Source organism: Carcharodon carcharias, chromosome 7 (assembly GCF_017639515.1).
Source record: "Carcharodon carcharias isolate sCarCar2 chromosome 7, sCarCar2.pri, whole genome shotgun sequence".
In the NCBI taxonomy this organism is placed as follows: Eukaryota; Metazoa; Chordata; class Chondrichthyes; order Lamniformes; family Lamnidae; genus Carcharodon; species Carcharodon carcharias.
This window is the reverse complement of record NC_054473.1, coordinates 79,444,588-79,456,598: the sequence shown is the minus strand read 5'-3', so window position 1 is coordinate 79,456,598 and position 12,011 is coordinate 79,444,588.

Sequence of the window (12,011 nt, the reverse complement as noted above, 5' to 3'; positions counted from 1 at the left end):
CTACTCCCATTCCTATAAAGTTTAGATTAGTAATGAAGAAAGACAAGGAACAATTTAAAATAAAATTTCTAAATTGGAAGAGGGTGGATCCAGAGACTGACAGGAAAAGCTGTAATGAAACAATGGGTGAGCTTTAAGGAGAAACGTCAGGATGGGCTCAGTACATTCCAACAAGGACAAAAGACAGGGGAACCAATGCCAGGGATCCTTGGATGATGAAGGAGATGGGGAATGTGATGAAACAAGAGAAAAAGAAGAGGGTGTCAGATGAATTTTTCAGTGAGAACACAATGGATGTCATCTATATGGATTTTAAGAAAGCTTATGACAAAGTACCACATGAAGGCTAGTCAACAAAATTGACATTCATGGAATAGGAGGGCCAGAAAACAATGATTTTTCAGACTGGAGGATGGCAGACAGTGTTCTCCAAGGGTCTATACAATGTGGTTGACTCTTAAATGCCCTCTGAAATGGCCTAGCAAGCCACTCAGTTGTAAAAAACCACTACAAAGTCACAAAAAAGGCCCTCCCTAACAGTGCTGTGGGTGTGCCTACACCACATGGATTGCAGCGGTTCAAGAAGGCAGTTCACCACCACCTTCTCAAGGGCAACTAGGGATGAGCAATAAATGCTGGCCCAGCCAGCGAAGCCCACATCCCAGGAATGAACTTTTTAAAAGCGCTAGGACCACTGCATTTTTTTTTGATAGAATGCAATAAGCTATGAAAGGGAAGCAAAGTGAAGAGGGAAATAAGACTGGCAAAGAGTGAATATGAGAATAGCTAACATAAAACGGAACCCAAAAATCTTTGGACAGCATGCAAATAGTAAATGGGTAAAAAGAGGTGGAGTGGGTCCTATCAGAGCCAAAGAGGGTGATATATCCTTGGAGGCAAGGGCAAGGCTAGAATACTTAATAAGAACCTTGCCTCGGTATGTGGTAAGGGAGAGGATGCTGACAGAACATCAGTCAAAGAGGACTTGGTAGAGGTAATGGATGGGGTGAAAATTGATAGGCAGAATGCACTGGAAAGGCCAACTATCGTGGATACATTCTCTGGTCTGGATGGCTTGCATCCCAGGTTGCGAATAAAAATAGGGATGGAGATAGCGGGAAGACTTGCCATAATCTTCCAATCTTCCCTAAATATAGGGAAGAGGTGAAAGAGGATTGGGGAGTGGTAAACATGACACCTTTATTTAAGAAAGGCTGTAAGGACAGTCCTAGTAACTACCAGCTGGTTGGTTTAATATCAGTGGTTTTAGTAATAATAAGCATGAGGAAAAGAAAAATCAACCAACACTTGGAGAGGTTTAAGTTAATTAAGGAGAGCCAGCATGAATTTGTAAAAGGCAGATCGTGCTTTGATGTTTTGATGGAGTAACAGAGAAGGTTGATCAAGGGAATTCAGTGGATGTTGTCCATATGGATTTCAAGATAGCGTTTGACAAAGTACCACATAACAACAAAATCATGACTCATGGAATAGAAGGGTCAGTGTCAGTTGGATTAAAAATTGCTTAAAGACAGAAAACAAGTGAGTTGTGGTAGACAGTTATTTTTCAGACTGGAAGATGGCTGACATTGGTGTTCCCCAAGGGTCAGTGCTAGCACAACAGCTTTTTTTGATATATATGATCTTGGAATACAGAGTAAAATATCAAAATTTGCTGGTGATACCAAACCTGGAGGAATGGCAAACGGGGGAATAATACTAGTCAACTGCTACCGGCCATAGATAGGCTGGCAGAATGGGCAGACAAGTGACAGATAGAATTTAATACAGAGAAGTGTGAGGTGATGTATTTTAGCAAAAGGGATAGCTAGAGGCAATATAATAGCACAGTTCTAAAGTGTGTGCAGGGACAGAGGGACCTGGGAGTTAATTTGCCTAGAACTTTGAAAGTGGCAGGACATATTGAGAGAGTGGTTAGCAAAGGATATGGGATCTAGGGCTTCATTAACAGAAGTATTGAGCACAAAACCAGGGAAGATACACTGAACCTTTATAAAAGCTCTGGTTAGGCTCCAACCAGAGTATTGCATCCAGTTCTGGGCACCACACTTTAGGAAAGATGTGAGGGTCCATGAGGGGGTGCAGAGGAGATTTAGCAGAATGGTTCCAGGGATGGGGGGATTTTAGTTACAAGGTCTGGTTGCAGAAGCTGGGGTTGTTCTCCTTGGAGCAAAGGAGATTGAGGGGAGATTTGATAGAGGTGTACAAGATAATGACATGTTTAGACATAGATAAGGTAGGTAAAGAAAAGATATTCCCATTAGCTGATAGCTAGGGGATACAGATTTAGGGTTTTGAGCAAGAGATATAGGGGGAATGTGAGAAAGAATGTTTTTTTTGTACACAGCACGTGGTAATGACCTAGAACCCAGTGCCTACGAGGGCGGTGGGAACTGAGGCAATCAATAATTTCAGAAGGAAATTGGATGGGCTCTTGAAAGAAATGAACTTGCAGGCCTATGGGGATAGAGTAGAAGAAATGGCACTGATTGGATTGTTCTCAAGAGCTGACATGGTCTTGATGGGTTGAATGGACTCCTGTGGTGTCATAATGATTCTGTGAATCTGTTAATAGAATCTATTGGCCCGCTGAAAATGCCTAGCATCTGCCTCCTGTGGTTTGCTGGGAGTCTCACTGCATCCTGGTCACCGCTGGGCCTGGCTCAGACCCACAAACCACCAGCACCAGGTGCAGCATTCCCAAGATTGGCTCTTGAACAAGGCATTGGTTGGGCTGTGCAACCCCACCCCTCCAATCCAAACCCCCATCTTTGCCCCCAGCCCTGGAATTCCTCCTCCATTTGTTTTTTTCTTTAAATAAAACACTCACAAAATGCCTGGGGATGTTTTTCTACATTAAAAAGGGCTAAAAAAAAAATGCAAGTTGTTCATTGATTTGTCGAAGGCTACATTCACAAGTAAAAAGGACTGGCATTTATAACGGACCTCATCACATACACACAGAAACAAATGACAGTAATTAATGGGATGTGAAGCACTTTGAAACAAAGTGGTTGATGTTATGCGGACAAATTAACAGCCGCAAATTTACACACAGCGTTTGGGTGAGTGATCAGCTACTCTCTCTGTGGTGTCCATGGGATCTTTAAAGCTGCACAGCAGCCTCATAATCTCCAGTTTGATGACTCATCCAGGGGCAGGACTCCTGGCAATGCAGCACTCCCTCAGTACAGACGTGTTAACCCAGATTATGGACCCAAATCCTTGTATTGTTCCTAAAACTGCAACATTCCTGCTCAGAGGCAAGAACCGATGAATTATTAATACCATAATCTTTAATTTTTGTTAAAAGCCTTGTGTGGGGAACTTCAGCATATGTCTTCTGATAATCCAATTAAATTATATCCACTGATAAATTACCAGCATGACCTGTAACTTCTAAAATTAATGCAGTTTTCTCTTTATAGTCTCTAACTTTTAAATATGAACACAGATCCCTTCCAGTACCCTCCAATATCATGTGTGAACTGCTCTACAATGCCTTGGTTCGTGCCTCACTCCTTTCATGGGACGGGTGGTCAGGGCTGTCAGAAACCCGAGTGTGGTCCTCATGCATGGAGAGAGCAGTCCAAAGACCTGTTGTCATTAGAAGTTCTCAATGAAGCAATTAAATGTAGAATTATTCAACCACAGGAGTGAGGCAATACCAAAACTTTTCAACTCATGGATCCTGGGATAAACAACACACACCACGGAAACATTGTTCAGTCAATCGTAGAGCACAGGAGGGTACCATTCAGCCCATCATGTGTAACATCTTTAAGAGCACAGTGACAAGGAAGGCTTGGTAACCTATTTCCTTAGTTCTGTATCAACCTTTTTTCTGATACAGGGCACTCCCACTGAGTCCACTTTGGCCTCAAGAGAGACCATCACTAAGAACACACATTGCAACAGAACAGGAGAAACTGGCTGGACAGTTCAGAGAAACTCACTTATCTCCAACATAAGCTGGCCCAGAGACAGCTCAACAACATAACCCAACACATTAAAACACTAATCCCAATATTTCTTCACAACAACATACAATGATTCTTCCAAACATTACCCAGCAGTGATGGAATAATACAAACCTTTTTTATGTAGTGCTGTTAACACAGAAATATATTCTAAAGTATTTCGGAGGCACAAACACACTCACCGATGTCAAACTGACACACACCCAACATTATAGTTTTAGACTCACACTGCACAAAACAAGCTTACAAACTCTCATGCTTGCCATCCTTCACACATGCACACAGTTTTAAGAGAATTGTTCATGCTGTCTCTCTCCTGACTGTAACTGCTGTGCTGTTTTGTGGGCACTAACCGATCTTCAGTGGCCATTCATCAAGTGTTGAGTCTAACAATGAGAGAACCTCAGAACCAGGCCTGACCCTGTCCTTCCACACAACACATGCACCCCACACATAACACAAACACACCGTCAGAGTCTCTGGATGGGGATCAGGAGTGAAAGCTGGGGTCAATTTTGCTCCTCCTTTATCCATGGCTAGTGAGGCTAATGTTAGCACACAGAACCCCTGCCAGCTGCAATAGACAATACTGCACAAACTGAGACACAAGAGTCTTCCGTTCAGAAACTGTATCCCCTACAAGTCTCCCCTCATCAAACACCCAGGCACCCACAAGCCCAGACAGCCAGGATCCCTTTTTGTCCAGTGTCAGGGGCCAAAGGGATCAGAGCTGCACCCGGGCTGGTTGAGGGTCCTGAGCAGACAGGCTGGGACACAGGAAGCTGGAGCGGGGGACCCGGACTCACCACAGCCGCAGAAACGGGTTCAGCACCGGAGCTTCCGGAGTTTTCAGCACAGGAAGATCCCAGGAATAAGTAATCCCGGACTGGGGAATCTCCGCAATTCACCAGCTACTGGCGGCGCTCAGCCAATCAGCGGCCCCCCGGCTGCTGCATCAGGGACCGTCCGGAGGCTGCGGCTTAAAAGGGCCACGTCCCCTCAGCGAGCCCATCACAGCTTAAAGAGACCGCAAACCCTTCGCTACTTAAAGGGACTGTGTCCCCTCAGCAAACCCTAACTACTTAAAGTGGCCGCATCACTTTAGCAAATCCATCATTGCTTAAAGGGACCATGTCTCCTCAGCAAACCCTTGACTGCTTAAAGGGGCTCCATTACCCCAGCAAACCCTCCCCTGCTTAAAAGGGCCATATCATAGGAACATAAGACCATTCGGCCCCTCGAGCCTACTCCACCATTCAATAAGATTATGGCAGATCTTCTTGTGCTTCAATTTCCATGTTCCATCCAACCCCGATAACCTTTGATTCCCTTGCCTTAAAAATGACCTAATCTCCACCACCTTCTGAGGCAGAGAATTGCAAAGTCACACAACTCTCTGAGAGAAAAAGTTTCTCCTCATCTCTGTCAGAAAAGGGCGACCCCTAATTTTAAAACATTGCCCCCTAGTTCTGGACTCACCCACAAGAGGAAACATCCTTTTGACGTCCACCTTGTCAAGGTAATTCAGGATCTTGTATACGTCAATCAAATCATCCCTCACTCTTCTAAACTCTGGTGGAAACAAGCCCAGTATGTCCAACCTTTCCTCACAAGACAACCCACTCATTCCAGGTATAAATCTAGTAAACTTCCTTTGAATCACCTCCAATGCATTTACATCCTTCCTTAAATAAGGAGACCAAAACTGCACACAGTATTCTAGGTGCGGTCTCACCAATGCCCTGTATAACTGAAGCATAACATCCTTACTTTTATGTTCAATTCCTCTCATAATAAAGGGTAGCATTTTATTAGCCTTCTTAATTACTTGCTGTACCTGCATACTGACTTTGTGATTCATGCACTAGAACACCTAGATCCCTCTGCACCTCAGAATTCTGCAGTCGTCCTCCATTTAAATAATACTCTGCTTTTTTGTTCTTCCTGCCAAAGTGAACAACTTCACATTTTCCCACATTAAACTCCAATTGCCAGATCTTTGCCCACTCACTCAACCTATCTGTATCCATCTGCAACCTCTTCATGTCCTCTTCACAGCATACTTTCTTACCTATCTTTGTGTCATCTGCAAATTTAGCCACCATGTCTTCACTCCCCTCACCTAAGTCATTGATGTAAATCACAAAAAGTTGAGGGCCCAGTACAGACCCCTGTGGGAATCCACTTGTCATATCCTGCCAATCAGAAAAAGACCCATTTATGCAAACTTTCTGCTTTCTGTCAGCCAATCCCCTATCCATGCTAATATGTTATCCCCTACACCATGTGCTTTTATTTTCCATAATAATCTTTGATGTGGTACCTTATCAAATGCCTGGAAATCCAAGTACAGTACGTCTACAGGCTCCCCTTTATCCATGTGCATGTTAATCCTTCAAAAAACTCAAATAAATTGGTTAAACATGATTTTCCTTTCACAAAACCATGCTGACTCTTCCCAATTTCCTTGAGCTCTTCTAAGTGCCCAGCTATAACTTGCTTAATGATCGATTCTAATAACTTCCTCCTGACAGACATCAAGCTAACTGGCCTATAGTTTCCTGTTTTCTGCCTCCTTCCCTTCTTGAATAGAGGGGTTATATCTGAAACTTTCCAATCTGATGGAAACTTCCAGAATCTAGCAAATTTTGGAAAATTAACACCAACGCATCGACTAACTCATTAGCCACTTCTTTTATTACCCTAGGATGTAGCAAATGCCCCCTGCTTAAAGGGCACATATCCAGCTCAGAAAATGCCCCCTGCTTAAAGGGCACATATCCAGCTCAGAAAATGCCCTCTGCTTAAAGGGCTGAAAACAACTTTAGCAAACCCCCTCTGCCTAAAGGTTCCATGACCCCTCAGCAAGCTGCCTAAAGCAGCCACACGCATCTTCAGCAAACACCCTCTCTGTTTAACAGGGCCATGCCCACCATCAGTGAAGCCCCTCTGCTTAAACCGGCCTCACCCTATCACAGCAAACTCCTTCTACTTTAAGATGCTGTGTCCAACCTCAGTAAATCCTGTTTTTGTTTTACAGAGACCTCATCCCCTCATCAAATCCCCCTCTGTTGAAAGAGGCCTCGGTTCCCCCTGCCCTTCAACAAAACCCCTCCTGCTTATAGGGGCCGTGTCCACATCAACAAAACCCTCTCTTCTTAAAGGAGCCTCGCCAACCTGCAGCAAACTCCCTCTGCTTAAAGGTGCCATGCATGACATCAGTAAACACCCTCTGTTTAAAGGGATCATTCTCATCCTCAGCAAACACCATCCCCCAGCTTAAAGGTGCCTTTCCCACCCACAGCAAACCAGCCCCTCTGCAGAAAAGGTCCATGAGCAGATCATTTCTTTAAAGGGGCCATACTCATTCTCAACAATCCCCTCTGTTTAAAGGGGCTGCACTCTCCCTCAGCAACCACCTTGCTGCTTAAAGAAGCCATGACATTGCGGAAGACAGCCCCAAAGTTCTTTTGAATGTAGCAGCATTTCATTCCTGAAATGTTTCTCCATTCCTGAATTTTTCATTTTTAATCTGCTCTCTAATCTTCGACTCCCTAACCAGCAGAAAGAGCTTCTCGCTATCTGTTCCCCTTAATATCTTGAAAACCATAATCAAATCAGCTCTTAACCTTCAGAATTCCAGGGAATGTAACGCTAGTTTATTTAATCTCCCCTCATCATTTTAGTAAATAAGTATGCTGCACTCTCTCCAAAGTCAGTAGATTGTTCCTAAGGTGCAGTTCCCAGAACTCCTCACAGTGGTCCAGGTCTAACCAGGTCTAACAGACCCTCTGGTATTCTAGGCACTGGGCACAAAGGGCATTAAAGCCACTCTTTTAAGATTTTGGGTTATTTTCTGTAGCTGTTCATGACATTTTAATGATCTGTTCACCTGGAATTCCGAAGTCTCTTTTGGATCTCCAATGTTTCTAGTTTTACACCATTTAGAAAGCACCCTTGATTTGTAATCTTTAGGTCCAAAGTGGATGACCTCACATTTGCCTATATTGAAATCCTTTTGCCAATTCAATTCATCTATTGTTACGGACAGGGGTGAGAGAGAACTGAAACCCCTGTTCCCTTCCCTTACTGTCCATAATCAGTGTGTTTTTTGAAAAGGAAGAATTGTGTGTTTTTTAATCCCTGCGTGTCTGGACAATTTGAATAACCAGCAGCAAGTTTTTTGTGAGTTTAAACAAAGAATATTATTTATTCATGCATTCACCTTGAAAATCTAATGTTATGTCACTCACTCACCCACTCTCACACACACATACACACACACTTGAGGAAAATATAGTTTACATGTTTACACGTTATAAACAAAAGAATAGCTCACAATTCACATGATTGGATCGTCTTGGGAAACACATGGTGCAGACCTGATGAAGAAGAGGTTTTTCACTCCTGAACTGTAGTTGGTTGAATTCAAGCTGAAGTCGAATATCAGAGATGTCGCAGGATTCTCTCGAAGAGATGGACTTTCTGCAGGTCACAAAGTTAGTTACTTGCAAACTCATTACCAGGAGGTCGGTTTGCTGTATTGATGGACTTGAAAAGGAACAGGCTTGGAAACCTTACAATAGTATGCTCTCCAGGTCATAAGGCATAGATATTACTGCCCTCTCTGCTGCTGCTGTTTCTACAATTGTTGTCTTTTTGTGTAGATAGCATTTAATAAATAAATAAGGAGACCAACATGGCTGCCTTACCACAGGGTTTCTCTCAGCTCCCTTTTAAATCTGGTGTTGGGCTTAGGTTGATTAGCCACAACCTTGATTATTGTTTCAAGACATTCACCCTGGAGATTTGAGGCAATTACCATCATGGTTTCAGAATGACCCATTCAAATCAGGAATGCAGCTTGGATGGTCTCAGGATATGGATATTGACACTTCTCAGTCTGGGATGTATTCCTTTGAGTCAGTGTGGCAATTCTTGAATCCACAGGCCAAGAGTCAGGTGACCTTCGGTGGCCATCTTGTGCAGCCCATCAGTGTCCATTTTAAGAAGAAAAGTTAGTTACAGAAGATTCTACACTGGGTACAGTTTATGTTTTAAAATTATGACATTGCCTTTTCTCGTCATGACACTGTTGATATCTCTTTAAAGTCGTTTGACACCTTTAAGACAGAGATATCTTTATATAATTTTATGTTTCTATCTGCACTGCTTAGAATGCTTCCAGCTTTATGACAATAGCCAATTTGGATATGTACCTTCTATCCCATCATCTAAGTCACTAATAAATATGATGAATTGTTGAGGCCTCTTCACAGATCCTTGCGGGACACCACTAGTCATATCCTGTAAATTAGAGTTCCTGCCAATTATCCCTACTCCCTGCTGCTCAGCCAATTTCCTAATCACTAACTTGCTTTCAATTTCATGAGCTTTAACTTTAGCTAATAGTCTATTCTAAGGGACTTTATCAAATGGCTTTTGGAAATAAATGTAAATAACATCCAGAGACATTCCCCTGCTTCAATCATCTGTTCAAAAAGTTCAATTAGATTCGTCAGATTTGACTTGCCCTCTCCAAATCTACAAAAGCAGAATACTGCCGAGGCGGGAAACATAAAAAGGAACAAAAGATGCTGGAAATACTTAGGAGTTCAGGCAGCATCTGTGGAGAGAGAACCAGACTTAACGTTTCACGCCAGTGACCCTTCCATCAGAATTATCAATGAAAATAAGGACATGACAGAATTGAATAATTACAAATTTACAAATCCATGCTGGCTCATGCTGATCAGCTGAAAATTTTCAAGGTGTTCACTCACTTTATCCTTATGGACTCTACTAATTCCCATAACAGACATTAGGCTAACTGGTCTGTAATTCCTTGGTTTCACTCTCTCACCTTTCTTAAATAGTGGAGACATGCACCGTTTTCCCATCTAAAGGAATGGCTCATGCTTTGGAAAATTATAGTTATAACATCTGTAACATTCTCACCTACTTCCTTTAAATGCTTGGGATGGAAGGCATCTGGTCCTGGGTATTCCTTTATTCGTTCACAGGAAGCAGGCTTCTCTGACTGGGCCAGCATTTATTGCCCATCCCTAATTGCCCTTGAGAAGGTGGTGGTGGGCTGCCTTCTTGAACCTCTGTAGTCCATGTGGTGTGGGTACACCCACAGTGCTGTTAAGGAGGGAGTTCCAGGATTTGACCCAGTGACAGTGAAGGAACGGTGATATATTTCCAAGTCAGGATGGTGAGTGGCTTGGAGTTGAAGTTCCAGATGAAATGTTCCAATGTGTCTGCTGCCCTTGTCCTTCTAGATAGTAGTTGTGACTAGATAGTTAGTTATGAATTTATAAGGTGCTGTCAAAGGAGCCTTGATGAATTCCTGCAGTGCATCTTGCAGATGGTACTCACTGCTGCTACTGTGCATCAGTGATGGAGGAAGTGAATGTTTGTGGATGCAGTGGCAATCAAGTGGGCTGCTTTGTCCTGGATAGTGTCAAACTTTTTGAGTGTTGTTGGAGCTGCACTCATCCAGGCAAGTGGGGAGTATTCCACACACCTGACTTGTGCCTTGTAGATAATGGACAGGCTTTGGGGAGTCAGCAGATGGGTTACTTGCCACAGGATCCCTAGCCTCTGATCTATTCTTGTAGCCACAGTATTTAAATGGCTAGTCCAGTTCAATTTCTGGCCAATGGTAACCCCTAGGATGTTGATAGCAGCGGATTCAGTGATGGTAATTCCATTGAACGTCAAGGGGAGATTGTTAGATTCTTTCTTGTTGGAAATGGTCATTGCCTGGCACTTGTGTAGCGCGAATGTTACTTGCCTCTTGTCAGCCCAAGCCTGGAAATTGTCCCGGTGTTGCTTGCATTTGGACATGGACTGCTTCAATATCTGAGGAGTTGCAAATGGTGTTGAACATTGTGCAATCATCAGCGAAGATCCCCACTTCTGATCTTATGATAGAAGGAAGGTTATTGATGAAGCAGCTGAAGATGGTGAGGCCGGGGGCACTACCTTGAGGAACTCCTGCAGTGATGTCCTGGAGCTGAGATGACTGACCCCCAACAACCATAACCATCTTCCTTTGAGCTAGGAAGGACTCTAATCAGCGGAGAGTTTTCCCCCTGTTTACCATTGACTCGTTTTGCTAGGACTCCTTGATACCACACTAGGTCAAATGCTGCCTTGATGTCAAGGGCAGTCACTGTCACCTCACCTCTGGAGTTCAGCTCTTTTGTCCATGTTTGAACCAAGGTTGTAACGAAGTCAGGAGCTGAGTGGCCCTGGTGGAACCCAAACTCTGCGTCAATGAGCAGGTTATTGCTAAGCAAGTGCTGCTTAATAGCACTGTTGATGACCCCTCCCATTACTCAACTGATGAGCAAGAGTAGACTGATGGGGTGGTAATTGGCCGGTTTGGATTTGTCCTGCTTTACGTGTATAGGACATACCTGGGCAATTTTCCACATAACCAGGTAGATGCCAAAGTAGTAGCTCTTTGGTTCCATTATTTCACTCATTACTGTTATTTTGTTTTGATGAGTCCCAGTCCCTGATTCAACACTAGTTTCCTTGCGATATCCAGCTGGCTGACTTCTTCCTCTACAGCAAATACTGACAAAGTAATTATTCAGCATGTTCATCATTTCCTTATTTTCATTGACAATATCACTATTATTAGTTTTCAAAGAAGCCTCATTGCTCCTCACCACCCTCTTTTCCTTAACATGATTGTAAAACTATTGTGTGTTGATTTTGATTCCCCTTGCCAGTTTCTTTTCATTCTCTTTTTCTGTAACTCTATTTTTCTTTGCCGTTCTTTGTCTCTTTCCCATTTGTCTGGATCGGAGATTTTATTTTTGCATTTTTGTCTGCTTTTTCATACAGGTTTCTGGGGTGGAGTTCAATGGGGCTGCTGGGAGGAGAAATCGGGGCAGGCAGGGTGACTTAATCAGGCAGAAGCTAGAATCTTAGCTTCCCGACGACACGTTGAGTTGAAGATATGAAACCATCAGTGGGTCAGGTCTCACAGCA